The sequence below is a fragment of the Panthera onca genome, chromosome D3 (genome assembly GCF_046562875.1).
Source record: "Panthera onca isolate mPanOnc1 chromosome D3, mPanOnc1 haplotype 2, whole genome shotgun sequence".
Lineage (NCBI taxonomy): Eukaryota > Metazoa > Chordata > Mammalia > Carnivora > Felidae > Panthera > Panthera onca.
Genome location: NC_138350.1, coordinates 9,028,420 through 9,054,222, shown reverse-complemented (window position 1 = coordinate 9,054,222; position 25,803 = coordinate 9,028,420). Strand labels below are relative to the sequence as shown.

At 45.0% G+C, this 25,803-nt stretch overlaps 1 protein-coding gene across 1 annotated transcript in view; it reads right to left on the bottom strand.

Moving 5' to 3' along the window:
• Positions 1 to 25,471, bottom strand: part of RPH3A (rabphilin 3A) — a 274,475-nt gene extending 249,004 nt beyond the window's left edge. The window contains exon 1 of the mRNA XM_081790687.1: positions 25,061 to 25,471. The gene's annotated coding sequence lies outside the window, so the exon portion shown is untranslated. The remainder of the gene's footprint in view (positions 1 to 25,060) is intronic.
• Positions 25,472 to 25,803: the final 332 nt, after the last annotated feature.

The following is a 25,803-nucleotide window of genomic DNA, read 5'->3' as shown; positions in this document are numbered from 1 at the left end:
AATGGAGGGGACAGATTGAATCTCAGCATGCACAGGTAAAGTTTAAGGTCCCAGGACAAATGCAGGTGAATGGAGCCACCCAATTTGGCTTCCCAAGCAAGTTGAGACCAGATTCGGGGCTGAAGAGTCCGTGTTCAATGCACAGGGAGGCCCTAAAGGTTTTAGGGCAGGAAAGTGAGCTAACAGCAAACTGTCTTTCTGCTTAGCCATAAAATGAACAGTGTGCTGAGCGAATAACAATGCATTTAACAGACAAGAGACCAGACCAGAATCACAGCTAGGCATTTGGGGAGGCAGGTGAAAATGGAGAGAGAACCCATGAACAGCACCATTCACCAAGAGCCCCTCTCAGGGAACCCCCCCTGTTCCTCAATTACCATGAAGACGGGAAAAGTATTTCCACAGGGGGTGCCAGACTTGCCTTCAAACCCCTCAGACACTCAACTTCAGGTAGATGATTCAAAAGCACTTTTTAAAAAATGTTTTATTTATTTTTGAGAGAGAGACAGAGCATGAGCAGGGCAGGGGCAGAGAGAGGGGGAGACACAAAATCCAAAGCAGGCTCCAGACTCTGAGCTGTCAGCACAGAGCCCGATGTGGGGCTCGAACTCATGAGCTGTGAGATCATGACCTGAGCCGAAGTTGTACGCTTAACCGACTGAGCCACGCAGGCGCCCCTAAAAAGCACTTTTTGCAACGAAGTGCTTCTCTTTCTCTTTATGCCATTTGGTTTGTCGTCAACATCAAACTGCATTAGCCAGTTCCTGGAGCCAATGGGAGAGGAGAGAAATCGCTGGTTGCTTTTCACTAAGCCTTGTTAGACTGCAAAGGGAAAAGGCGGGCGGGGGGGGGGGGGGGTGATTATGTACATCAGTATACTGCTCCACACCCCTGCATTAAAAAAAAAAAATTCTGACCAATTCCTCTGGCTTCTGTTAATTCTGCGCAACTATTATCTAAAATTATTACAGCAAGCAAAGGCAAGCAGGAAATAATGAATACATTTTTTTAAATAAATAGAATGCTATAAAGGCAGTCTGAGGGTGGTGGATTGTTAGAGCTGAAAGGAACCTCAGAAATTATGCAAGCGGGGAGCCTGGGTGGCTCAGTGGGTTGAGCATCCGACTTCGGCTCAGGTCATGATCTCACAGTTTGTGAGTTCGAGCCCCACGTCGGGCTCTGTGCTGACAGCTCGGAGCCTGGAGCCTGCTTCGGATTCTGTGTCTCCCTCTCTCTCTGCCCCTCCCCCGCTCATGCTCTGTCTCTCTCTCTCCAAAATAAATAAACATCAAAAAGATTTTTTTTTTTAATTATAAAAGGGGTGCCTGGGTAGCTCAGTCGGTTAAGTATCCAGCTTTGGCTCAGGTCATGATCTCATGGTTCATGGGTTCAAGCTCCACGCTGGGCTCTGTGCTGACAGATCAGAGCCTGGAGCCTGCTTCAGATTCTGTGTCCCTCTCTCTCTGCCCCTCCCCCACTCGCACTCTGTCTCTCTCTCTCTCTCTCTCTCAAAAATAAATAAAACATTAAAATTTTTTTTTTTAAAGAAAAGGTGCCTCTGAACATTGACTGCCACTCACTAAGCTGAGCACTTCTTAGGTACGGTCTTATCTAATCTGTGTACCATTCCAATGAGGTGGATAGTCTTTATCCCCATTATACAGATGAGAAAAACCAAGATGTGCAAAACAGGAAACTTGCCTGGAGTACATGCTGTGCACGCTGCAGCTAGAACTTGAAGCCAAATCGAATACAAACTTACGCTCCATTCACAAGAGTATACGCAAATTAGGATATTAACTCTGAAGGAGACCAGCATAAGGGCACCTTAAATATCCCACTCTGGCCTAAGGGTTATTTTGAACTGAAGGCAACTGAGAAAACAACAGACACAGGAAGAGCTCTCTGCCCTCCCCCTTTCTGCCTAGAAGCAGGTCATAAACTTCCCTTTGTAAGGGTGACTTACGTTTCCATTTGTAAAGTGCGCCCTCCCCCAGGCCAGGGAAAGGAGATCACCGGAGATAACTTGAGTCTGCATAACAGACCTTACCAAGCAACCCTTCTCTGTTACACGCTGCCTCATCACCTTTCCACAATGTACCACCCCTAGGAGCCCAAACCCCCATTTCCTTTGTCCAGTCACTTCTCTGCAATTTACCACCCTTTATTAAAATGAGTCCCCAATCTAATCTCTTCTTTGGGTTTTCACTTTTTTTTTTAATGTGTATTTATTTTTGAGAGAGAGAGAGAGCACGAGTGGTGGAGGGGGCAGAGAGAGAGAGAGAGGGCGACACAGAATCCGAAGCAGGCTCCAGACTCTGAGCTATCAGCACAGAGCCCGATGCGGGGCTCGAACTCACAAACTGTGAGACCATGACCTGAGCTGAAGTTGGACATTTAACCTACTGAGCCACCCAGGTGCCCCTGGGTTTTCACTCCTTTCTATGAAGCCCTGTGCACATAAACATATTAATATAAATAAAGTGTGTATGTCTTTTCTCCTGTGAATCTGTCTTTTGTCAGTTTAATTCACAGGCCTCAGGGATAGAATATAAGAGGGTGGAGGAAAAGATTTTCCTCCCCTGTAGCTCCAAGAACACGAGCTCTCATGGCTCTATCCACTGTAGGACTGAGTAGGAAGACAGAGAAGCGGCCAGTGGGGGAGAGGGAGCCCGTGCTAAACGAGTGCTAAAAGAAGGAAGATACATAAATAAGTGATGACTCAACACCCAGCTCATCCAGAAGATTCTATCACTTGCCCCACATTATTAACAGGGTTTTGGGGAGAAGTAAGTGATATGCTGCATATAAGTTAGCTTTGAAAACTGAAGAATTATACAAGGAACCAATAAACAGACCTTTATCATCATTATGATTTCATCCAAAAGTTACCCAACAATCTCAAAAATCTGAGAGATCACGAAGAATCAGGAAAAGAATAAGAAAGGTCTTTGAGCGCTCCAAAATGTTATAAAAGCTACCTGTTAAAAGGAGAAAACCCAAATGGACTCAGAGCCTACTAACCCTTGGTTTATACACAATTCACACTAAAATTATGAGGAGAAATCACAGTACAGTGAAAAGAGAAGTGTGTGGGGCCACCTAGGCTTGTGGTTGAATCTTACCTCCACCATTTACAAGCTGTATGCACTTTGGTAGGTCACCATGCCTCTCTGAGGGTGCTGGTTTTAAAAATATGTCTATAGATTCACTGATTTTCCCCTTTTGAAGAGGTAGGGGCTTTTTTTCCTCCCCATCTAACAAACAGAATAAAGCAGAATCAACAGTGTGCAGCTTCGGAGACCAGGTCGTAAAAGGCACTGAGACTTCCATCTTCGTCTCCCCTGATTATTCACTCCAGGGGAGACCAGCTGCTACCACGTGAGGTCACATAGGCAGCTCGATGGAAAGGTTCATGAAGCACAGAACTGAGGCCTCTAGCAAACAACCATCTGAGTGTGCCATCCTGAGAGGGAAATTTCCAGCCACGGTCAAGCCTTCGGATGATGACAGCCCCTGCCACGTTCTGACTGCAACCTCATGAGAGATCCTCAGCCAGAACCACCCAGCTAAGCGGCTCCTGAAAGACTGACCCTCAGAAACTATGAACGATCGTTAAAGTTTGTGGTTTCACGGCGCTACATTTTGGGTTAATCTGTTACACAGCAAGTAGGTAACTAACACACCAAGCCACAGTTTCTCCATCTGTAAAATGGAATAATAACAGAGAAAAGGGAACATAAATAAGAATACATAAGATGTCTTGGAGATGTCTGGCATTTGGTGGTCGAAGATGTTAGTTTCCTTTCCCACCTTCCCCTCAATTACACGTGACAGCGTGTGTGCAGAATGGGTGCAGAGCTGACTTTCACCACACGGAGAAAGGTTCAATGGTTTCTGTTTCCTCTTTTAGAAAGCAAAACAATTTTTAAAGGGGGTGATTCTTAGAATGATTGCCAATGAAATCACCCTCAGTAAAATAGAAGTTTTATCAACACGCTAGCAAATACTGAAGCACACAATCCTTGACTTCAGACAGATCTAGGTTCCAGGTTATCAGCTCTGCCACTTTATCAGCTGTGCACTCTTGGGAAAATTACTTAACCTCTCTGAGCCTTGGGTTCTGCATATAAATATAGATGCCCTCAGGGGAGTATGTTTCAGTCACCTGGAAAATACACTTATTTAGAACTCCTCCTGGGGCGCCTGGGTGGCTCAGTCAGTTAAGCATCCAACTTCGGCTCAGGTCGTGATCTCACAGTCTGTGAGTTCGAGCCCCGTGTCGGGCTCTGTGCTGACAGCTCAGAGCCTGGAGCCTGCTTTGGATTCTGTGTCTCCCTCTCCCTCTGACCCTCCCCCATTCATGCTCTGTCTCTCTCTGTCTCAAAAATAAATAAATGTTAAAAAAAAAATTTTTTTTTTAAAAAGAACTCCTCCTATCTTGGTGTTCAGATAAAAGGGTCAGCTGTTGCAAAAAGGCCAGAGCTGACTTTCTGGAAAATGTGGTTCATCCTATCTCCCACAAACCCACACACACACACACACACACACACACACACACACACACACACATACACACACACACTACTAGGCAGCATGCTGGGGATTGGTGGGAGGGCTATGTAATTTCCCCTTTCCCTTCAAAAAATGCTTTTCTTCTCATTTTAATCAATTGGAATTGGAGTAGGGGAGCCCCGTCATATACTGTGACTTGTCCAAGCCCTGCCCCTACTAAGGTTGGCCCTGTTTCTGTGGTAATGAGATTGCCTCTCTCCTCCCATCCTCCCTCTCCCCCTCCAGTGGACTAAAAGAGCTATTTGGGTGTCTGGAAGTATTGGGTGGAGGTGGGCAGGAGGAAGCCAGGTAAAGGGTAAATTAAAACACTGGTGGAGAGGGGTGCCTGGGAGGCTCAGTCGGTTAAGCCTCGACTTCAGCTCAGGTCATGATCTAACGGGTTCGTGAGTTCGAGCCCTGTGTCGAGCCCTGTGCTGACAGCTCTGAGCCTGAAGCCCGCTTCGGATTCTGTGTCTTCCTCTCTCTCTCTGCCCCTCCCTCACTCACACTCTGTCTCTCTCTCTCAAAAATAAATAATAAACATTATAAAAAATTAAAAAAAAAAACCACTGCTGGAGAAAGCTGAGCTCCTCTAACATGCAAACTGAGACCCTGGCTGCCTGGAAACCCTGTTTGGAGCCAGGTGGACTGGGGCTTTGTTAGCGAGGCACCCGGAAGAAATGGAGGTGGTTACAGAGAAAGTGTGGGTTCAGGAAGGTTAAAGAACCTGGTTTGGGACAGGAGGTCTCAAGAATACAGAGGGAGCCCCCCAAACCCTCTCCCCATGGCTGGGGTGCAATTTTTTTAATTATTATCACCTACTTGAGGCATATTTTGAAAGGCATAAAGAATAACAAATGCCCTCAGCAGCAGATTAAGAAATAAACATCCCCAGTATATCAGAAGACTCTCATGTGCCCCTCAGCAACCATACCCGCCACTGCCTCCAGAGAGAAACCCTGCTCTGAACTTGGTGTTTGCCATTCCAGGCACATCTGTGTATTTCTGTACCTATCTGTGTAATGTGCATCCCTAACCTCATAGAATTGCTTTGCATATTTTTAAACTTTATGTAAATAATATTCCATGTGCATTTTGTGCAACTTTTGTTTTTTAATTTAAAAAAATTTAATGTTTATTATTTATTATTGAAAGAGAGAGAGAGAGAGAGAGACAGAGCACAAGCAGCAGAGGGTTACAGAGAGAGGGAGAGAGAGAACCCGAAGCAGGCTCCAGGCTCTGAGCTGTCAGCACAGAGCCCGATGCAGGGCTTGAGCTCACGAACCACGAGATCATGACCTGAGTCAAAGTTGGATGCTTAATCGACTGAGCCACCCAGATGCCCGTGTGCAACTTTCTTCTGTTGCTCTTAACATCATGTTTTTGGGAGGAGTCACCCCTGTTGATTCGCAGAGTCCTACCCAGCTCATTCTTTTTCAGTGGCATGAATCTAGTGTATATATCCACATTCCTGTTGACAAGGGGCTAGTTTATATCCCCACCCCCAAATACACTGTGAAACATATTATAAAGGGAAATGGAATGAAATATTGAAGGTGCCTGTTTTTAGAGCTTTGCCATATGAAATGAGCCATATATTTTTCATATCTACCTCAAAGGGTCGCCATAAGGATTAAGGAACATGATAATAATAAAACTAACGTTTATCAAGTGCTTGTGGCCTGCCCGGCTTCAGGCTTAGACTTGACATTTATTGTGCACTGAATCTTCAACACAAACCTGTTGAGCAAGCAACTAATCTTGTCCCGCTCCCAGAGAAAAGGGAAGGGACTTGCCTGAAGACACATTGCTTGAAGGAGGCAAGAGTGAGAGACTCAGAGTCCCTGAGAACACCTAACTCTAGATCCTAAGCTAGAAAAGGACTCGGGGCAGAGTCAGGCACAGAAGGAGCACTCAGTAAACGGTAGTCGTTGTCATCAGACGTTCTCTATTGAGAACTATTGTGAAGCCAGGCAGCATTGTCCAGAGCTGGCATTAAGTGTTCCGCTCGCCTGGGGAGTGAGTCGCACTAGAGTCCATATTTAAATTAAGAGGAAAAATATAGACGACTGAGTGAATCAACCTTTCCCCAAATCTGACTCTAATTCTACCCCCAGGGAGTGCCTTCAATGCACAAACACTGCAAAATTTGCACTACCGTGATTCAGAATATCCGTTATACAATCTTGTTTCACCAGACTGAGGGTTCGGGGTTAGGAAATAGTGCACTTATCTGAGTATATGTGCCATACCAGTGCTGGGGAGAAAGAATTTTCTCTGCCCTTCAAGGTCCTTCTAGCTAAAGTAAGAATCAAATTGACGTGAGACAGATTAGCAGAAGAAAACCAAAGTTAACAGTGTGCACGTGAAGAATCCACACAGACATGGAAACTCCAAAGTAGGTGAGGCATCATGAGGCTTCTAAGAGCTCAGGAGAGGGAATCTGAGGACTCAAAGGGGAGAAGGATCATTGTAAGGAAGGTGAAAGCAGCTATTTGGAAAACAAAGGCTGCCCTGTGATGCAAGCAAGTTTCCTAGGTAAAGAGGAATCTCGGTCAGTAGCTCTCTTCTTGGTTAATCGAAGGCAGTTGAGCAAAGGTAAAGAGATTTCCCTGAATCTGGTGGGTTTTGATTGCTTTTAACTCAAAATAACGTTCATGGCAAAGGAGCTCATCTTGGGGCCTCAGACCCTACACCAGGCACGATATATAGTGCTGAATCCTCTGTGCAGAGTAACTCACTCAGTCCTCACAGCAAAGAAGCAGGGACTGTTGTCATCCCATGATACACACCAGATGCTGGTGCTGAGGGGGTTCAAGCTACTCATCTAAAATCGCTGGGCTAGTTGGTGACTGTGACATAATAAGAAATAGTTCCTGACAACGAGCTCCTAAAACTCTTGTGATTTCCTGAGTGATGGGATGCTAGGAGCATCTTTGGTAATATTTGGTCTCAGTCCCCTGTTCCAGGAGCTTCTAAGACCCTTTAAATCCTTACAGTGATGAGTGTCTTTTTTGTATGCTAATGAGATTAAGGTGAGGGGGGTGACTACCTAGCTTCAGGATGGAGGCTGCTCACCAGAAAGACCACCAACGCACGATCAGAAGTTTGGAACTTCCAGTCCCGACCTCATTCCAACGTCCAGGGAGGAGGAGTGCTAAAGACTGAGTTAACTGCAATGGCCAACGATTCCATCAATCCTACCTATGTAATGGAATCTCCATAAAACCCCTAAACAGCAAGGTTCAGAGAGCTTATGGGTTGGTGACATACCCATTTGCCAGGAAGGTAGTACCCCCCAACTCCACACGGACAGAAGCTCTGCACTTAGACATCGCACCATAGGTAACTCCTGATGTGGCTGTTCACCCATATTTTTTACAATATCCTTTATAATAAACCAGTAAACATAAGTAAAGCATTTCCCTGAGTTTCCCTGAGTTCTGTGAACCATTGTAGCAAACCATCAAACCCAAAGAGGTTATTTTTTTAATTTAATTTTTTAACATTTATTTATTTTTGAGAGACAGAGAGAGAGCACGAGCAGGGTAAGGGCAGAGAAAAGGAGACAGAATCCGAAGCAGGCTCCAGGCTCTGAGCTGTCAGCACAGAGCCCGACACGGGGCTCAAACCCGGGAACCGCGAGATCACGACCTGAGCCGAAGTTGGACGCTTAACCGCCTGAGCCACCCAGGTGCCCCTAACCCAAAGAGGTTATTGTGGGAAACCCCAATTTATAGTCAGTTGATCAGAAGCACAGGTCACGACCTGGAATTTGCAATTGGTATCTGGGTCGAAGGAAGGGGCAGTCTTGTGGGACTGAGCCCTTAACCTGTGGTGGGGTCTGTCCTAATTAGTGTCAGAATTGAATTGCTGACACCTAGCTGGTGTCCAGAGAGTTGGAGAATTGTTTGATGTAAAGGGAAAATCCACACATTTGGTGTCAGAAGTGTGAGTAGAGGGAACAAGTTTTCCCTTTTAGAGGCAGACACAGTATGTCTGACTGGTGATCACTCGGCAGGGGACAGGAGCAGGGCAAGTAAATACCAGATCTCCCCAACCCCTAGGAAAGTTTGGAAACACTGCATTTAAATTTTTAAAACGTATCAGGAGGGGGAAGGGTGATGGGACACCACTAATAATTTTTCTTTATGCCTGATTGTATTTGTTATGCTATTCCAACAAAAATAAATTCACTTTTGCAATTAAAACATGAAATTCTAAAGAACATCCAAAATATCAGATGAGCAAGTTGCAAAAGGCCATAATATCCCAAACTCTAAATAACCCATTCATTTGTAAATCGAATTCCTACAAATCAAATTCTGATCAGCAAGCTTGAAACCCTGCACAGCTTGACAACAGACACCCTCATCTCAAATATAAAAATGTTTTTAATGTTTATTTATTTTTGAGAGAGACAGACAGAGTGCGAGCAAGGGAGGGGCAGAGAGAGTGGGAGACACAGGATCCAAAGCAGGATCCAGGCTCCGAGCTGTCAGCACAGAGCCCGACGTGAGGCTCGAACCCACGAACCGCAAGATCAGAACCACAAGATTATGACCTGAGCCGAAGTTGGACACTTAACCGACTGAGCCACCCAGGCACCCCTCAAATATAAAAATATTAAAACATAACTATGTAAAATATATAGAGAACCATAAGTTGAGTTTCCATTGACTAATCGACATACATAATGTATACAGTGCTTCGTGAAATGAGACATGTATCAGTCTCAATTGTATGAAATCAAAGTCAGAACCAGAGAGTAGAAAGGTGATTGTCAGGGACTCGGGGATGGGGGAAATGAGGAGATATGGGTCAAAGGATATAAAGTGTCAGAAAAATCAATTGCTTCTGAAGATGTAATGAACAGCATGGTGGTTATAGTTAATAATACTGTATTGTTTGCTTGAAATCTGCTAAGAGAGTGGATCTTAACTGTTCTCACCACACACACACACACACACACACACACACACACACACAAATGGTAACTATATGAGGTCATAGATATGCTAATTAACTTGATTGTTAATCAAGTTAACATGTAATCATGTCAAATGTATACACATGTTAAATCATCACATTGTACACATTTAAAAAATCATGTTGTACAACCTAAATATATACAATTTTCACTTGTCAATCATACCTCAGTAAATCTGGAAAAAAATAAATAAAATTGCAAAATGTTTTAATTGAGGGCACCCGGGTGGCTCATTAAGTGAAGTATCTGACCTCGGCTCAGGTCATGATCTCGCGGTTCACAGGTTCAAGCCCCACGTCGGGCTCTATACCAACACCTCAGAGACTGGAGCCTGCTTCAGATTCTGTGTCTCCCTCTCTCTCTCTCTCTCTCTCTCTCTGACCCTACCCTGCTCACGTTCTGTCTCTCTTTGTCTCAAAAATAAATAAAAAACATTTTTAAAAATCTTTTTTTAATAAAAATAATAAAAAATAAATTTTTTTATTGTTTGGTTTTCTTTTCATATTTCAGAGGCCACACTTCTTTTTAGGGTACACACATTCCCATAGGCCCTTGTGAGACTCATATGCGCCCAGCACTGGACCTCATGGTCCACTGGACCCCTGGATAAAGCAGCTCTCATCCGGGCCACATAAACAGAAAGTTCTCTACGTCTTGCTGAATGGACCCTATGACTCACTTTTGTATTTCTTACATCAGCCCTGCTAATGTGTCAAAGCCAATGCGGCAGGCGACATGGAAAGAGCTGACAGCGGAAGGCCAAGAAGACAAACAACGAATGGCTGCCCCCTGGAACAAAGAGGTTAATTACTGGCACCTAACTTATCTGAGGGAAGATGTCACACACCCATATTACCAATTAACCTCACCTCTACGAAACCGCCATGGCCGCAATTAATAGAAAGTGACTGTCATCCTAATTACAAGGTCTATACAAGAGGCCAGTGTCAGGCATGGAGACTTCTTTTATAACCTCCTCCTGGTGAGTTTCCTAAATTTTCTGGCATCTTTTCCCTAAGTTACACTCAGTTCCGCTTTCTCCTTAAAACCGTCCCTTGAAATAGTTGCTGCTGACTGCTGTCCTGTACGTTACTTTTATTGAGCATTTACTACACGCGAGGCACTATGTAAGCACTTCCCCCTCCTCCTGCCCACTTCACGCACTCATGGTCCCTGCCTGCTGCAACTTTTCACTTGTCAGCTTCCGAACTTGGTCTTAAGAAATTCAATGTTGCCACGTACCTGCATAAAGGAGCCGTCTCTCTTGACTCCTACCGGCGGCCTAGCTCACAAGAGAGCAACGCGTAAATCAGACTGCCAATTGATTGGCCGCTGTTGAGAAGCAGAAGTGCTCGGGGGACACAAACTCATCTTCGCTACCAGGCACGTTTCTTCTGTTACAAACCTGTACAGGAAGCCATTGCGCCCACTGTTAAGTGTCCCCTTCACCGTCCCTTGCTCACCGAGGTGGTAACTTCTATAAACACCTGTGATTCTTTGCCAAGTCTTTCTCTGGTTGCCAAAACAGGTCAATCCATCGTGGAGGCTGAAGTGTCACCGAGACAATGCCCCCAGGAGAAGCTTCAACTGATGACTGGTGTGAATTGAGGAATAAGTGTTTCCTCATCCACACAACTCTGTGCACCATGAGCAGCTTGGAAGCATGTGCGTCAGTCTCCCAGGGCCCTGAGCGAGAGTGAGCCCAGCTGGCCCTCAGCGAAACCCCACAGCTGACCGCCCTTCTCTGGCTCACTTCTCTCCCCAGCTAGCACTTTGGAACCATGTGCCAAACGGAATCCCTGTACTCAAACCCGTGTCTCTGGCCTGCAGCTGGGGGGGAGACCCAGCTGAACAAAGACGTTATAGGCTGTCGTGCAATCACAGAGTCAGTTGGGCGGTCATAATACTGAGCCCCTCCATCCTAGGAATCGATCTGATGCACAGGCAGGTTCTCTTGCTTGCAACTCTCTCTTCTGAACAGGTCTAGACACACACACTGATCAGTCTGGCCTCCTTGGACCCGCTTCCACGGATGCTCAGTTGACTCCGTCTCTGTGCAGAGGACAACCCAGTTGATCAGACTTGTGTGCTTTTAATCACAATTTCCATCCAGGTGCCTTCCTGACATGGGTGGGAGGGAGTCCCCGGGCTCGTCCAATTAATTCATCAATCACACAGGCTCCCAACCAGGCTTGGGCAAGGGGACCCTTTGTTTTTTCTTTTCTTTCAATAGATATTTAGTTACGCAAGTAACACATTAAAAAATTCCGTTTTATATAAGAACTGAAACATGACAGATAAGGCTAACGTCCGTCTTGAACACCACCTCTCCCGAAGAATCCCAGTCCCTTTCTCCTCCTTGCCCCACAGAAGTTACCTCTGTGGTCCAGTTCCGGGCTTTTTCCTATGAATTTACACACAGACTAAATCACAGAAAAGGTTTGGGTAGGGGGAGGTTAACATAAATGGCATCCTGTTGTACACACGTTACATCAGCAACAAAGAATACAAAAAGGAAATTTAAAATGCAATATCATCCTCACGGTTTGTGGGTTCCAGCCCCACATCTGGCTCTGTGCTCACAGCTCAGAGCCTGAAACCTGCTTCGGACTCTGTCTCCCTCTCTCTCTCTGCTCACGTTCTGTCTCTCTCTCTCTCTCAAAAACAAATAAACATTTAAAAAAATTTTAATGCAATAACATTGGGGCACCTGGCTGACTCAGGCAGTGGAGCACATGACTCTTGATCTCAGGGTCGTGAGTTCAAGCCCCATGTTGCGTGCAGGGCTTACTTATATATATAAATAATAGAGTGCAATATCATTTACCACAGAATCAAAAAATATTTTAAACCTGGTAACAAATTTAACAAAAGGCGAGGAAGATTTCTACATTGAGAACTCCAGATACTGCAGACAGAAATTAAAGAATATTCACATAAATAGAGAAATGTCCCATGTCAATAGACTCTTAAGATTTTAGTTCTCCCCAAAATGATCTATGGATTCAGCGGAATCCCAATCAAAATCTACTAGGCTTTTTAAATTGAAATTTACTAGCTGATTCTAAAATTTATATGGAAATGCAAAGAACCTAATAAAAATCAAGCAATATAGAAGAAAGGCAAGGAGGAAGGAAAAGCTCACACCACCAGATTTCAAATCTTATTTAAAGCTTTAATTATTAAGGTTTTGTGGTGTTGGCACATGATGGACAAATAGACCCGTGCACAAAATAAAGTTCTGAAGCAGAACCACACGTAGACAGTCATCTGAGTTACAATAAAGGCATTGTTATTGTCCAAAAGGATCACTTGAATAGATGGTCCTAGATCAATTGCATATCCATATGGGAAAAAAAAACCTTGATTCCCTACCTCACACCATACACAAAACTTAATCTAAAAAGAACACAGACATACTTAACATATTCTTCATCTTGCTTTTCTCACTCAGCGACATTCTCTGAACATCATCACCCTGCTTAATTTTTTTTTAATGGCTACAAGTAGCCCATGCCAGGATGTAGCAGGACGGTTTATCGAGCTATTCCTCTCACACAGGTGTATGTGCATTCTCCAGTAGTGTCCGAGAAGTGGGATTTCTAGGTCGTTTCCTTCAGATCAGTTAGTATCTCCATTATATGTGGTTTCTCCAAGTTCATTCTCAGTTAACATTAGTGTTTTGTGGTTGCCCCATGGAAGGTAGAATCAATACCCTACCCAAAGCTGGTTTGGAGTCAAGACTGATGAGGCCACACATGCACCAAGAGAGGACATAAAGATTTGTTACTCATATCGTGAAATTTTTCTGGGGAGAATAGGGCAGGCACTCAAGCTGGTCTGGAACATCTTGACCAAAGAGAGGAATGAGGCTCTCATATTATTGTGGTTAGGGAACAGAGCTGGGTGAAGGTTCCCATATATGTGGTGCCACAGGAGACAGCACGTGGGATTCCTTACTGGCTTGCCCAGGTATGAAGCAAAGGGAAAAGGGAAAGGGAGACAGTTTGAGAGCTGTTGGTAGTCAAACATCAAAATGGAGTCACACTTTATTATAATTGGTTTATGTCAGCTTGGGTCAGTCAGTACCTTGCTACATGAACCATATACCCTCTAGATCAATGAATAGTCACTAATCAATTTATCACAGACTCTGGGTTTAGCTGAGCATGTCAAGTTTGGCTAGGTTATGCTCCTGACTCAGTTTCCCTCCCCATCTGAAAAATTATTAAAGAAAACCACCAAGTGCATATATATATATAAGCTGCTCACTAGTCCTTAATTGAACACTTACTATATGCTATGTACTATTCTAAGAGCTTCTGCACTGATTAGCCCTTTGCCATATAACAATCTATGAAGTGAGAATTGTTATCCCTATTTTATAGGTGAGGAAATTGAAGCACAGAGAGGTGAAGTGATTTAACAAAATTGCATAGCCGGTAGGTGGCAGAAACGGGACTCAAGGCCAGGCTGTCCAGATCCAGAACCCAAGCTCTTAATCATTATGCTAGACTGTGGACTCCTTTAAGACAGTGACAAATGAACAGTCCCACTATCCTGTACAACTCCAGGATCAAACAGAACACAATGTGAGTGATGCCTTCTAGAGCTACAGAACAAGATGGGTCTTGTGTGCACCTAACACAGTGCCTGGCATATAGTAAGTGCTCAATAAACATTGGTGACTTAATGTACTTACATATAATAATAACAATACAGCATTATATTATCCGTGAGGATACAAAAATGAATACAATAAAGTCAACTGAAGAGCTCCAGCTCACACATTGGGCATTATTTCAATGTCCCATATTAATAGCAGCACAGGAGAAACCTCTCTATACCCATGAGATTGAGACTCCAGGAGGGTAGGAACTGAGTCAGTTTGTTCCTGTTGGACCCCAGTAGCCCAGCACAGGGCCTGGAATATTCATTCCAAAAGCACTTGTCAAAAAATATATGGGTATTTGGACAGAAGATACCTGATGAATAAATGGATACATGCATATGTGCAAGGAGGAAAGGATATTTGGGTGGACGTTTGGATAGATAGTAAGATATATGGATGGATGAGTGACCATATGAGTGGATAGATGAATAATGATCAAACACAAGGACAGGTGGGGGAATCGATGGGTAGAATAAGTAGTTAAAATCATGCGCTTTTTTTTGTTTTTTTTTAAGATTTTATTTTTAAGTAATCTCTACACCCAACATGGGACTTGAACTCACAACCCTGAGATCAAGAGTCGCACGCTCTACTGACTGAGCCAGCCAAGTGCCCCTGTCATGGACTGTTTAGTTAGACTGCCTGGGTTCAAATCCCAGCTCTCTCATTTATTCCGGGAATAGAAATGGAATTAAAAGGATGACAAAGTAACCCAAAACAAGACCCTGAGGAGGCACAAGAGGGTAATCTGTGAATGAAATATTTATGGAACACCAGAGTCAAACACCTTCCTTGTACAAATGGGAGCACTGGAATTCACAGAGGCAAAATCGCTCGTCGAAGGTGACACAAGTGATTAGTGGTAGTACCAGAAAAAAGAAGTCCAGGTTTTCTGACCCTTTTTTATTCATTCAACAAACATCTATTTAGCACTTCCAATTTTCCAGGCAGTATACCAGGTGCTAGAGATCCAGCACTGGGCAAGACAGACACAGGACCTACCCTCAGAACCCCAAAAATCTAATTAGAAACGATATTGTTATATGGGGAAGCGCTAGGAGTTAGGAGAACGTATAACAGTGAAAAGTAATCTAGCCTGGTGATCAGGGAAGGCGTTCAAGTTAAAACCTAAAGACAACTGAAAAGATGGATTGGAGACATTTAAGCAGAACGATGTATTAAACAGCTCTATGACCCTCAGCAAACTGCCTAATCGGCCTGGGCTTGTTTTTCCTCTTCTTTCAATGTAGATAATAACTGCCAAAATAGATGGTGCTCACTAAATGTGTGTTCTCCCTTTCTGCCCCAGGAGGGTGTCCTTCTAATCTAACTGCCATCCCAGGAGGGAAAAAGAGTTGGGTGTATGTATAGTCTAAAAACACCACGTGTGTTCGTTTATCCATTCTATAACATGTATTCAACCCTGGCTATCTGCCAAAGGCTTTTGGGGACATGAATGTATAATCGCTACTCATCAATTCTAAGAGGATGTATCAGTCAGCTTAAGCTAGGGTATGCTGCAGTAACAAGCACTTCAAAATCCCAGTGTCTTAACACAACAAAAGTTTACTCTTCTGTCACAGTCTGCCACGGGTCCAGGTAATTTGGGAATCCAGGCTGAAATTATACTCTGATCTCACATTTTGATCATGAGGCCCTCACATTCCACACGGCATAGACAGACACAGTGGGAACTCAACAGCCTTTCCTATGCTTAGACCAGGAAGTGACCACACCCCTGTGCTCAGAGCTCATTGGCCAGCACTGATCACATGGCCCCACTTCACCACAAGGGGGCGAGGAAGGCGGCAGAGCATAGGGAATATCTGATGAGCATTACTATCTCTGCCACAGGGAGACACATACGAATAAGCTCACAAATAAGGATATAGTTACAATTGCAGCATGTTCCAGGAAGGGTCTGGTTGCAGATGGCCTGGCCAAGGCTCCTAAATTAAGACTTCAGATGGTGCGCCTGGGTGGCTCAGTGGGTTAAGCGTCTGACTTCGGCTCAGGTCATGATCTCATGGTCTGTGAGTTCGAGCCCCGCATCGGGCTCTGTGCTGACCGCTCAGAGCCTGGATCCTCTTTCGGATTCTGTGTCTCCCTCTCTCTCTGACCCTCCCCCATTCATGCTCTGTCTCTCTCTGTCTCAAAAATAAATAAACGTTAAAAAAAAAAAATTATTTTTAAAGACTTCAGAATGCAGCCGGCCACACACATAAAACTACAGGTAAAAAGAAATAAATGATGGTCTATCATAGTCCTGGATTCTCAAGACGAGGTTAGGAGTCTTGCGGAGTTGTCTGTCCCTGCATCCTGGCAATGATTTCATTTCTAAGCACAAGCCACCAAAAACAATGCAGAGCACAGAAATTCAGCCCCACAATCCCCACAGCACCTGTAAAAACAGCCTGAGTGGCACAGTGCCCAGAATGTATTTACTGGATCCCGTTCGGAGGCTGAAAAGTTCAGCACGTCACAGCCTGTGCCTAACTGGTACCAGGCTTCAGCTCATACACAATAAACTCGCCCAGAGGTCTCGAACTCAAATGCCCACAGGGACCACTAAATGAGAGGAGGTGGTCTCAGGGGACAAACAAGGAGACGGTGCCCAGTGAAAGGGACAATTGCCCCTCGACACCACCTGCGTATTGCTACTGGGGCTTATTTTTACATTTCTAAGAGACATTGGAAATCTGGATTTTTGTGTGTGCGATCTTAGTTTTTGTTTTTTTTAATGTGGGAATTAAATTAATTTTTTGATGTTTTATTTCTTTACTTTTGATAGAGAGCATACAAGTGGGGAAGGGACAGAGAGAGAGAGAGAGGGAGAAAATTGAAGGAGGTTCCAGGCTCCAAGCTGTCAGCACAGAGCCCAGGGCGGGGTTCAAACTCATGAACTGTGAAATCATGACCTGAGCTGATGCTTAACCGACAGAACCACCCAGGCACCCCTAAAATTAATTAATTATTAAAAACCCTCTTTAGGGGCGCCTGGGTGGCTCAGTCAGTTAAGCAGCCGACTTCGGCTCAGGTCATGATCTCACGGTTCGCGAGTTCAAGCCCCGCTTCAGGCTCTGTGCTGACAGCTCAGAGCCTGGAGCCTATTTCAGATTCTGTGTCTCCCTCTCTCTGACCCTCCCCTGTTCATGCTCTGTCTCTCCCTGTCTCAAAAATAAATAAAACGTTAAAAAAAAATTAATAAAAAATAAAAACCCTCTTTAGTTTGAACGAAATGTACCTGCCATCCAGATTCATGCAGCTGGACCCCAGTTGTCTGTTAAAGCTCTAAAACAGTGCAGAGGGGCCTTAGACAATTCTGAGTCTCCCCAGCTGAAGTAGCCAGAAAAAGAGAAAAACTGATGTCAACAGGGAATGGTTATGTACATACAGGTGCTGGATGAAATATTATGTACCCATTAAAAATATTCGTAAGACAGAAGGACTGGGAGACATGCCCAAGGAGAAAATTCTAACTGAAGAGAAGAGAACACCCAAGAGTTACACACAATATAAACAACCCACATATTGAAACTACGTATCAAAAAAAAACCTGAAAGGGAATGCATCAAAATGTTCACAGTGCTCCTTGGGTGATAGGAATATAGACAGTTTCCATTTGTTTGTTTTTTTAATTGTTTAATGAATTTGTCCTCTTCATAACAAGGGCAAAACTGCAGATTAAAAAAATTAAATATTGGCGAGCCTGGATGGCTCAGTCAGTTAAGCATCTGACTCTATTGGGGCTCAGGTCATGATCTCACGGTTCGTGGGTTCGAGCTCCACATCGGGCTCTGTGCTGACAGTGTGGAGCCTGCTTGGGATTCTCTCTCTCCCTCTCTCTCTGCTCCTCCCCTGCTTGCACTCCCTCTCAAAATAAATAAGCAAACATTTTTAAAAAAAATTTTTCAGTAAACATTTGTTGGGGTGTGCTTCAAGGAATTTTAGACCTGAGAAAAATACTAGTGGTCATCTCCTCCAGAAGCTTCTTGCTCAGCACAAGAGGACACTGAAGCCCAGGGAAGCTGAGTAACTTTCCCAAGGTCACACAGCTGGTAAGCAACAAGGCTGGGGTAGAAGCCAGGTGTCTTGAATGTCAGTTCAGTTCCAAGCACCACAGGCTACCGACCCAGGCATCATATAGATGGGAGGAATACTACACAGAAAGGAAAAGAAAAAGGAAAGAAAGGGAGAAGAAACGGAGGAAGAGAAGGAGGGAGGGAGGAAAAATCTTAAAACTCGTCCCAAGCTTTGTATAGGTGGGTTTTTTTTTCCCCCAACCATTTTATCTGTGGATCTGCTCATTTCCATAAAAGCTGATCATCTTAATTTTGTCAAGACTCTGCAGAACATTTCCTCTTGTTCATGCTCCCCGAGGTAAGAAAACTTGCAGGAAGGAACCGAAGAACAATTTTTACACTTCTAATTTAATTACTACTGTTCTCCTCTATTAGGGTGCTCATCAAGAACTTGGGTTTGAATGTTCCTCCTCAAAACCAGTGTGTAATGCGGTGGACACAGAATTAAGAAAAAATTAATTTTAAATGCCGGAATTCCTGTGGGAGAACACGCTTCTATAATTTACCTTCCGAATCCATTAGTGCTCTGGCAGTGTAGGAATTTAATATTTTAGTCACATCTTACATCTGGTGAACCAATCCACACGCATTTGCTAATAAAAAGGCTGTCTTGACTAAACTATATCAAAATCCACAGCAGCTAACTTCCCCCACTGCCCTCAATACAAAATACAAAAATGATGTTGGCCAAGTCCTTGGTTACAAGTGGTCTTGTTGAGGGGGCTGGACTATTTTCATAAAATCATAGAATCTTAGAGCAGGGCTTGAGGAGGCGCCCGGGGGGCTCAGTCAGTTGAGTGTCCAATTTTGGCTCAGGTCACGATCTCGCGGTTCATGGGTTCAAGCCCCGTGTCAGGCTCTGTGATGACAGCTTGGAGCCTGGAGCCTGCTTCGGATTCCATGTCTCCCCCTCTCTCTGCCCCTCCCCTACTCGCACTCTGTCTCTCTGTCTCTCTCTCAAATATAAAGAATTTTAAAAAATAAAAAAATTTAAAAAAAGAAGGGCTTGGGAGATGGAAGAGATGCGTGGGGCGGGCAGGGGAGACAGAAAGAGACCAAGAGATAAAGAGAAAGAACTTGATGTTAAGCCTGGAGAAAAATGGAGAGATGAGCAGAGAGAAACAGAGACAAAAGACTGAGACCCGGACGGCAAAGAGACATATAGAAAGACAAAGAGATAATGATAATAATGGTAATAATGACGATGATGATGATGGAGACTGAGAGGAAGACAGAGGCAGAGACAGATAGGAAGACAAACTGGCAGAGATAGAGTGAGGCACAGAGAGGGAGAGAGGCACAGAGGTAGGGAGAAAGAGAGAGGGAGTGACGGAGAAATGCTAGTCTTCCTGCAGCTTTAATGCCCACATCATCATCGTTGTAACAAACCATAGACAACCCGTTACCTGGGTTCAGGGTGCCCACCAAGGTCAGGGACAAGGTCAAAATAAAGTGGGTTTTTGGAATCCCAGACAAGACAGAAGGAGAATGACCAGCACAGCTGTCTGGCCGAAAGGCTGGACTCTCAGATTCTGAGCCTTGGACGTGGCACTAGAGTCTTGTGATGCACTCTAGGCATGTCTGACCCCAACGCATCCATTTTCTGCCTCCTGCCCAGACAGTCCTAACAGGCAGTGAGAGATTCCACACAGCTCTGAAGCACTTCCTATAATCAGGGCTAATGGCTGCAGACCAGGAAAACACCAAGCTCAGGGTGACTTTCAAAATCCATGCGCTCTCTCTCTCTCTCTCTCTGCCGCGATCTGAAAACATCAGACGTGGTCACCAGCTCAAACCGAAGCTTTGTTTGCCCTCCAGACTCTGCTAGCCCTCAACCTCAGGATTCAGCCTAGATTTGCCCCATCTGCTGACATTTAGAGAGAGAACAAAAATGATGTAGTGATAATATCAATGAGCATTTTTTGACCACTTCTCGTATGACAGGCACTGAGCAAAACTTTACAAGAATTGTATCATTTCATGCTCATCACAGAACCCTCTCCCTTTTAGAAACTGCATTTTAGGTAAGAAAACGGAGACTCAGAATTTAGGTGTCTTGTCTGAGAGCAAACAGCTAATGCGTTGGGGAGACAAGATCTGAAACTGTGACCCACGTCTTAACCACAATGCCTGTCTTCCAAGTGTCCCCTACGAAGGTTCATTTAGAGACTGCAGTCCCAGGTGGGCAGGAAAATGGTTTCTGATATCCACCATACCCCTTCTCTCCACGGATTTTGCATGCGCTGTTCCCTCTACCTGAAATGCTTTTCCTTTCCCCTCTTCCCTCTCTCCCGGGGCTTTTATGACTGCTCACTTTTTAGATCTCAGTTCAGTCGACTTTCTTCAGGGAAGCCTTCACTGATTCCCTTGACCAGATCAAATTCCCCTTTATGATCTCTCAGGGTGCAACATACCTTTCCTGGGTTTACTTACAGCACTTGCCATCTTACACATAATCGTGTGATTCTTTGGTTAATCACAGATCAGCCTCTGGTTTTGCTCATCCCTCTATCCATCATGGTGTGGGCCCCTAGCCCATTGTAGGTGCTTCCTGTATATATGTTTAATTAATTAACTGGTTAATAAGTGAGTGAATGAAATAACTAGAAATATATGCCAAACTCAAGAACAGAAATATGAACATGGGTAAATTCCCTAAGAGATAGCTAAGGGAGTTGAAAGTAGTTGTGTCTAGGGATGGACCAGGACAGGAACAGGAAACTAATATTTTGATGTAAATGTTATAATCTTTTTAAATGTGTAGTTTCATTACTTTGATAGACTAATTTTTTAACTGAGACTGTGACAAACTGAAATTAACTACTTTACCAGATTTTTTTTTTAATATAAAAAGATGAAAGGGCGGAAGGAGGGGGTTTTCCAAACGGAAAGAGAGAATGGGGGGATGGAGGTGTGTCAGCGAGGAGGCATCCTGGAGAACAAGTCATGAAATGCAAAGGATCTGGGTGCCCATTTCTGCGTCTGAGAAAAGTAACCCGTGCGGGAGATATTTGTTCTGAACAGCCAGCCCTGCAGCCACTGGCCACACCTGATTGGACGCAGAATCAATGCCCAAGCTAATGGCAACCAATCACAACATGAGAAGGAGACCATGAGTGAAATTCTATCCAATAGAAGTGCTGCACATCTGGGGCGCGTGCAGTGACTCAGTGGGTTGAGCATCAGACTCTTTTTTTTTTTTTTTTACAAGTTCTTTTTTTTTTTTTTTAGACTGCTTTGTTGGAACTTTTTTTTTTTTACATTTATTTATTTTGAGAGACAGAGAGACAGAGCACAAGTGGGGGAGGGGCAGAGAGAGAAGGAGACACAGAATCAGAAGCAGGTTCCAGGCTCTGAGCTGTGAGCACAGGGCCTGAAGTGGGGCTCCAACTCACAAGCCGTGAGATCATGACCTGAGCTGAAGTCGGACATTCATCCTGAACCACCCAGGCACCCCAAGCATCAGACTCTTGATTTTGGCTTGGGGCATGATGCCAGGGTTGTTGGACCTAGCCCCAGATGGAGCCTGTTTGGGATTCTCTCTCTCCCTCTCTCTCTCTCTCTCTCTCTCTCTCTCCCTCTACCCTTCTCCCCCTATTGTACTCTCCATCTCTCTCTGATAGATAGAGGGATAGATAGATTGATTGATTGATTGATAGATAAAAACAAGTACTACACGGTTCATGATGGCAAATTCACCAATCAGATCCTCTCTTGGGAAGTATAAATGGCAGAGGAGGCGTTGGTTCTGACGTACAGACACATAGTGGAATTGAAGGAGGCCCTCTATGAAATTGTGTACAAAACAAATTTCCCGGGCTCTATAGCTTTGATCAGATTATCGAGGGAAACTGTGATGAGCAAAGGTTAAGGACTAGTAGATAAAGCAGGTAATTTTTTCTCTTAATTTTTGGAAGGTTTCACGTAAAAATTATTTAGATTTCCATCTTCTGTTCCAAAAATTATGGTAACACTGAGCCTGTAATTTCTCATGGTAATGATTGCCCAGAGCTGAGTTGCAGCCGCTCCCTGTGGACGGGGCACGTGTTCTCCAACTCATCCTATCCCTACCATTCTTGTATTTTCCTGGCTCACTTGTTGACATGTGATGCCTGGACCATGTAAACCGTTGAGTTTACAACTCTTAGCTATCAACAAGTGACTAGTTCAGACTGAAATGTGAGTGGCTGATACTTTTGCCTTTGTTTTTGTTTTTTTACATAGGAGCTTAACCCATTAAGATCTCTAATGATGGAGAGAAAAAAAAAGATCTCTAATGATGGAATTCATAGGACAAATAATTTTGAATCCCTCTCGGGTCATGTTTACACTCCCTACTGTCTCTCCCATTCAGGTTGGACCAAAAGAACAGAAATCCAATTCCAGGAATTGTACCCCTCTAAAAGACTTCTAATCTTCTGTAGACCTTCCTAGAGTTCTCTGCATTCTATTTGTTTGGTTGGTTTTTGTTTGATTTGGGGTTGTATTGTTTTGCTTTTGTTTTTGGATATGGGAAGGTTGTTTCTGGTTGGGTTTTTTTGTTGTTTTGAGGAGGAGGGGTTGGTGATTTGAGGTGCTTTTTTGTTATGTTTTGTTTTCTTATGAGCTGCCGGAAATTACAGTTTTGCCTCTCAAAAGAATCTTGGCCCCTAACAAAATAGGGAATCAGCACCTCCCTCTGATTGACACATACTATTGAAAGCTTCTGTTTTCCTTCCTGACTCTGAGGTAACAATCATAGACAGGCACTATCGCTGGGGTCACGCTGAGAAAAACCCTGTTACCTTTGCATAACAAAATGCTGCGCAGTATGAAATGGTCTCATGCTGGGCCCATTTTCCTAGACAAACTGACTTTGAATTGAGCGGTGGCAGTGAGAGAAACAAAGGCATCCGATGTCAGAGTCTGTGATGTTCTTTATACAAGCTTGAGAACAGTGACTTCCTCTGTAACTCAGAGGGGGAGAGAGATTGCTTGCCTGAGGCTGGTGTCTCAGAGACTCAATCTACTTGAGTCAATTACATTTGATTCAGTACTTCCTGAGCATCATTATGTGAAATGCACCACATCTGACATGTGGGGATGCAAAGAGGAGGAAGACAGAGCCACAGCTCTCAAGGAACTTGAAATCTACTCGGGGAGATCAGACAAAACCACAAAGAATAATAACAAATATCGTTTCTGACTAAGTAAGGACATCTGATCCTTCCACGCCAACAATTTATTTCCCACATTTTTTTTTTTTCTTTTTGGAAGCCACCATGCTCCCAATGTCAACCTTTTTGGTCCAGGTTTTGGTCCAGCCCCCATTGTCCAAGTTCCAAGTATCTGAGCCTCTGGATCCAGCCGTACCTGTAATCCTCCCTTAGTCTTTTCCAAGTCTTGAAACTATAAAGTCATTTACTTATTTATTTATTTATTTAGTCTAAGCTGGTTTAGGTTAACTCTTTTCACTGAAAGAGTCCTGACTAATAAACATATATACAAATGCTCTTACTTATATTACCTCCTTTCATCTTCAAAACAATCCTATAAGATTTATAAGAGAGAAGGAGCTCTGGCAGGGCCCTGAAGAAGGTAAGACGAGTGTGAACGCCATGAGTTTTACTATGGAATATAACCAGGCTTTCCTAAACAATATTCTCCCCTCCACCAAATTGTCTGGAGATCTGAGCCTTAGGTTATTAAGAACTCCGACTACAATCAATTAAAAAAAAAAAAAAAAAAAAAAAAAAGTGTGACCCTGGAGGCAGGAAGACCAATGAGGGAGGAGGATAAAATTCGTCCAGGCAAAAAGGCCTAGAGCAGTGCCTCTCAAACCTTAACATGTATATAGATCAACTGGGGATCTCATTAAAATCCAGAGTCTAATTCAATAGGTCTGGAGTGGGGGTTGAGATTCAGCGTTTCTAACCATCTCCCAAGCGGTGCTGACGCTGCTGGGGTCCAGGGCCACACTTTGAGTAGCCAGGGCTTGGACCAGGGCAGTGAGCAGCCAGAGGTGGCCATGGAACATGTTTTATTTGACTCATACAGTATTTTAAAAATGAAAATTGTTTTACTATACTAGTTTCCCTATTTTTCTGTATGTTCCAAACTTTTCATTATAAAAAGTGTTTTTAAGTTTAATTGCCAAAATCTATAGGTGATTTTACATAAGTGTCTCGCTTTCTGGCTTCCCGAGAATTTGGCGGTTCTGGCCGCACCGCGCGCACAATCCTGCCTACAGCAACCTTGAGTCTCCCCGGTGGGGCTCCAGCCAGCCCCGCGGTCCATCCGCTCGGCTCAACACCGCACAGCGATCGGCAACCCCTGGGCCCGCGGGTTAGGCGCACATCCAACACCCTGGGGCTACCCTGGCGAGGTGTTGACCCGCTGCCGGCCTGGCGAAGAGGGAAAGAGGGGCACTGCCGCGGTCGGTGCCAGGCCGCTGCGCCCCGAGGGACCGCTCGCACCCGGCGACCACCTGTTTTCCGCGCGCGGACGCAGCCACTCGCAGGGACCCGCCCCCCAAAACCCAGGGGATCCGCGGGTCCTGTGCCTTCGCCTCGCCGTCCAATTCCGTCGTCGCCCCACCCCCAGTTCTAGCGCATCCTCCAGCTCCAGCAGTCCCATTCCCGCGGACGGCGTCCTGCGTCCCCTCCCCGCCCCACATGGCTCCCCCACGACCCCCTACCCGGCGCAGGCTGCCGCTCCGGGAGGCCGGACCCGCGGCGGCCGGCCCCCTTCCCTGCCCCGCAGCTCCCGCCCTGCCCACCTTACCCGCCCGCAGCGATGGTGGGCCGGCTGCCCGTCCTCCTCTGCCTCCAGCGGTGTCGCCTCTGCGACCGCCGCCACCGCAGCGGCAAAGCCACCTGCGCGTGACCCTCGATCACCAAGTCCCCCCCCCTCCCCGACACACACACCACGCACACATACACACACATGCGCGCGCGCGCGCGCTCTGCCCTTAGATGTGGGAGCAGTGGCCCCGGGGGGAGTCATAGAGGGTTCACGAGCCAAGCCTAAGGCTCAGGAAGACCACCACCCCCTCTGCCTCCTCCGCCCAGAAAAGTTAGTTGTCTCTGCAGGTGGGTGGCTCAGCCGGCAGAACCCATTCGCACGGTCCTCCAACCCCATTCAGAGAGTCATTCCCTCCCTTTGCTGATCCCCAACAGACAGGGACGTGTGCTTGCACACAGGAACCCTCTGCCCTCAAAGAAGGGTCCCCAAAGGAAAATCAAAGGGCGTGGGGTCGGGCCCGCGGGGTCCGCCTTCATCTCTAGTCTCTGAAGGAACATCCGTGACTTCAACGGTGCTGAAAATGGACTTTCCACCAGGTTTTTTTAACCCCTTTGTGACCCAAATGAAGTAACAGTCGTAACCGGAAGTCTTACAGGAAATGTTTCAGGTGAAGTCCTTGGAACAGAGTCTGGCACGTGGTAGGCACTCAACAGCGTTAGTGGTTATTCCTGTCGGCTTGACTTGGGCAGGACAGACTGTCACCAAAGCCGAAACGGAACAAC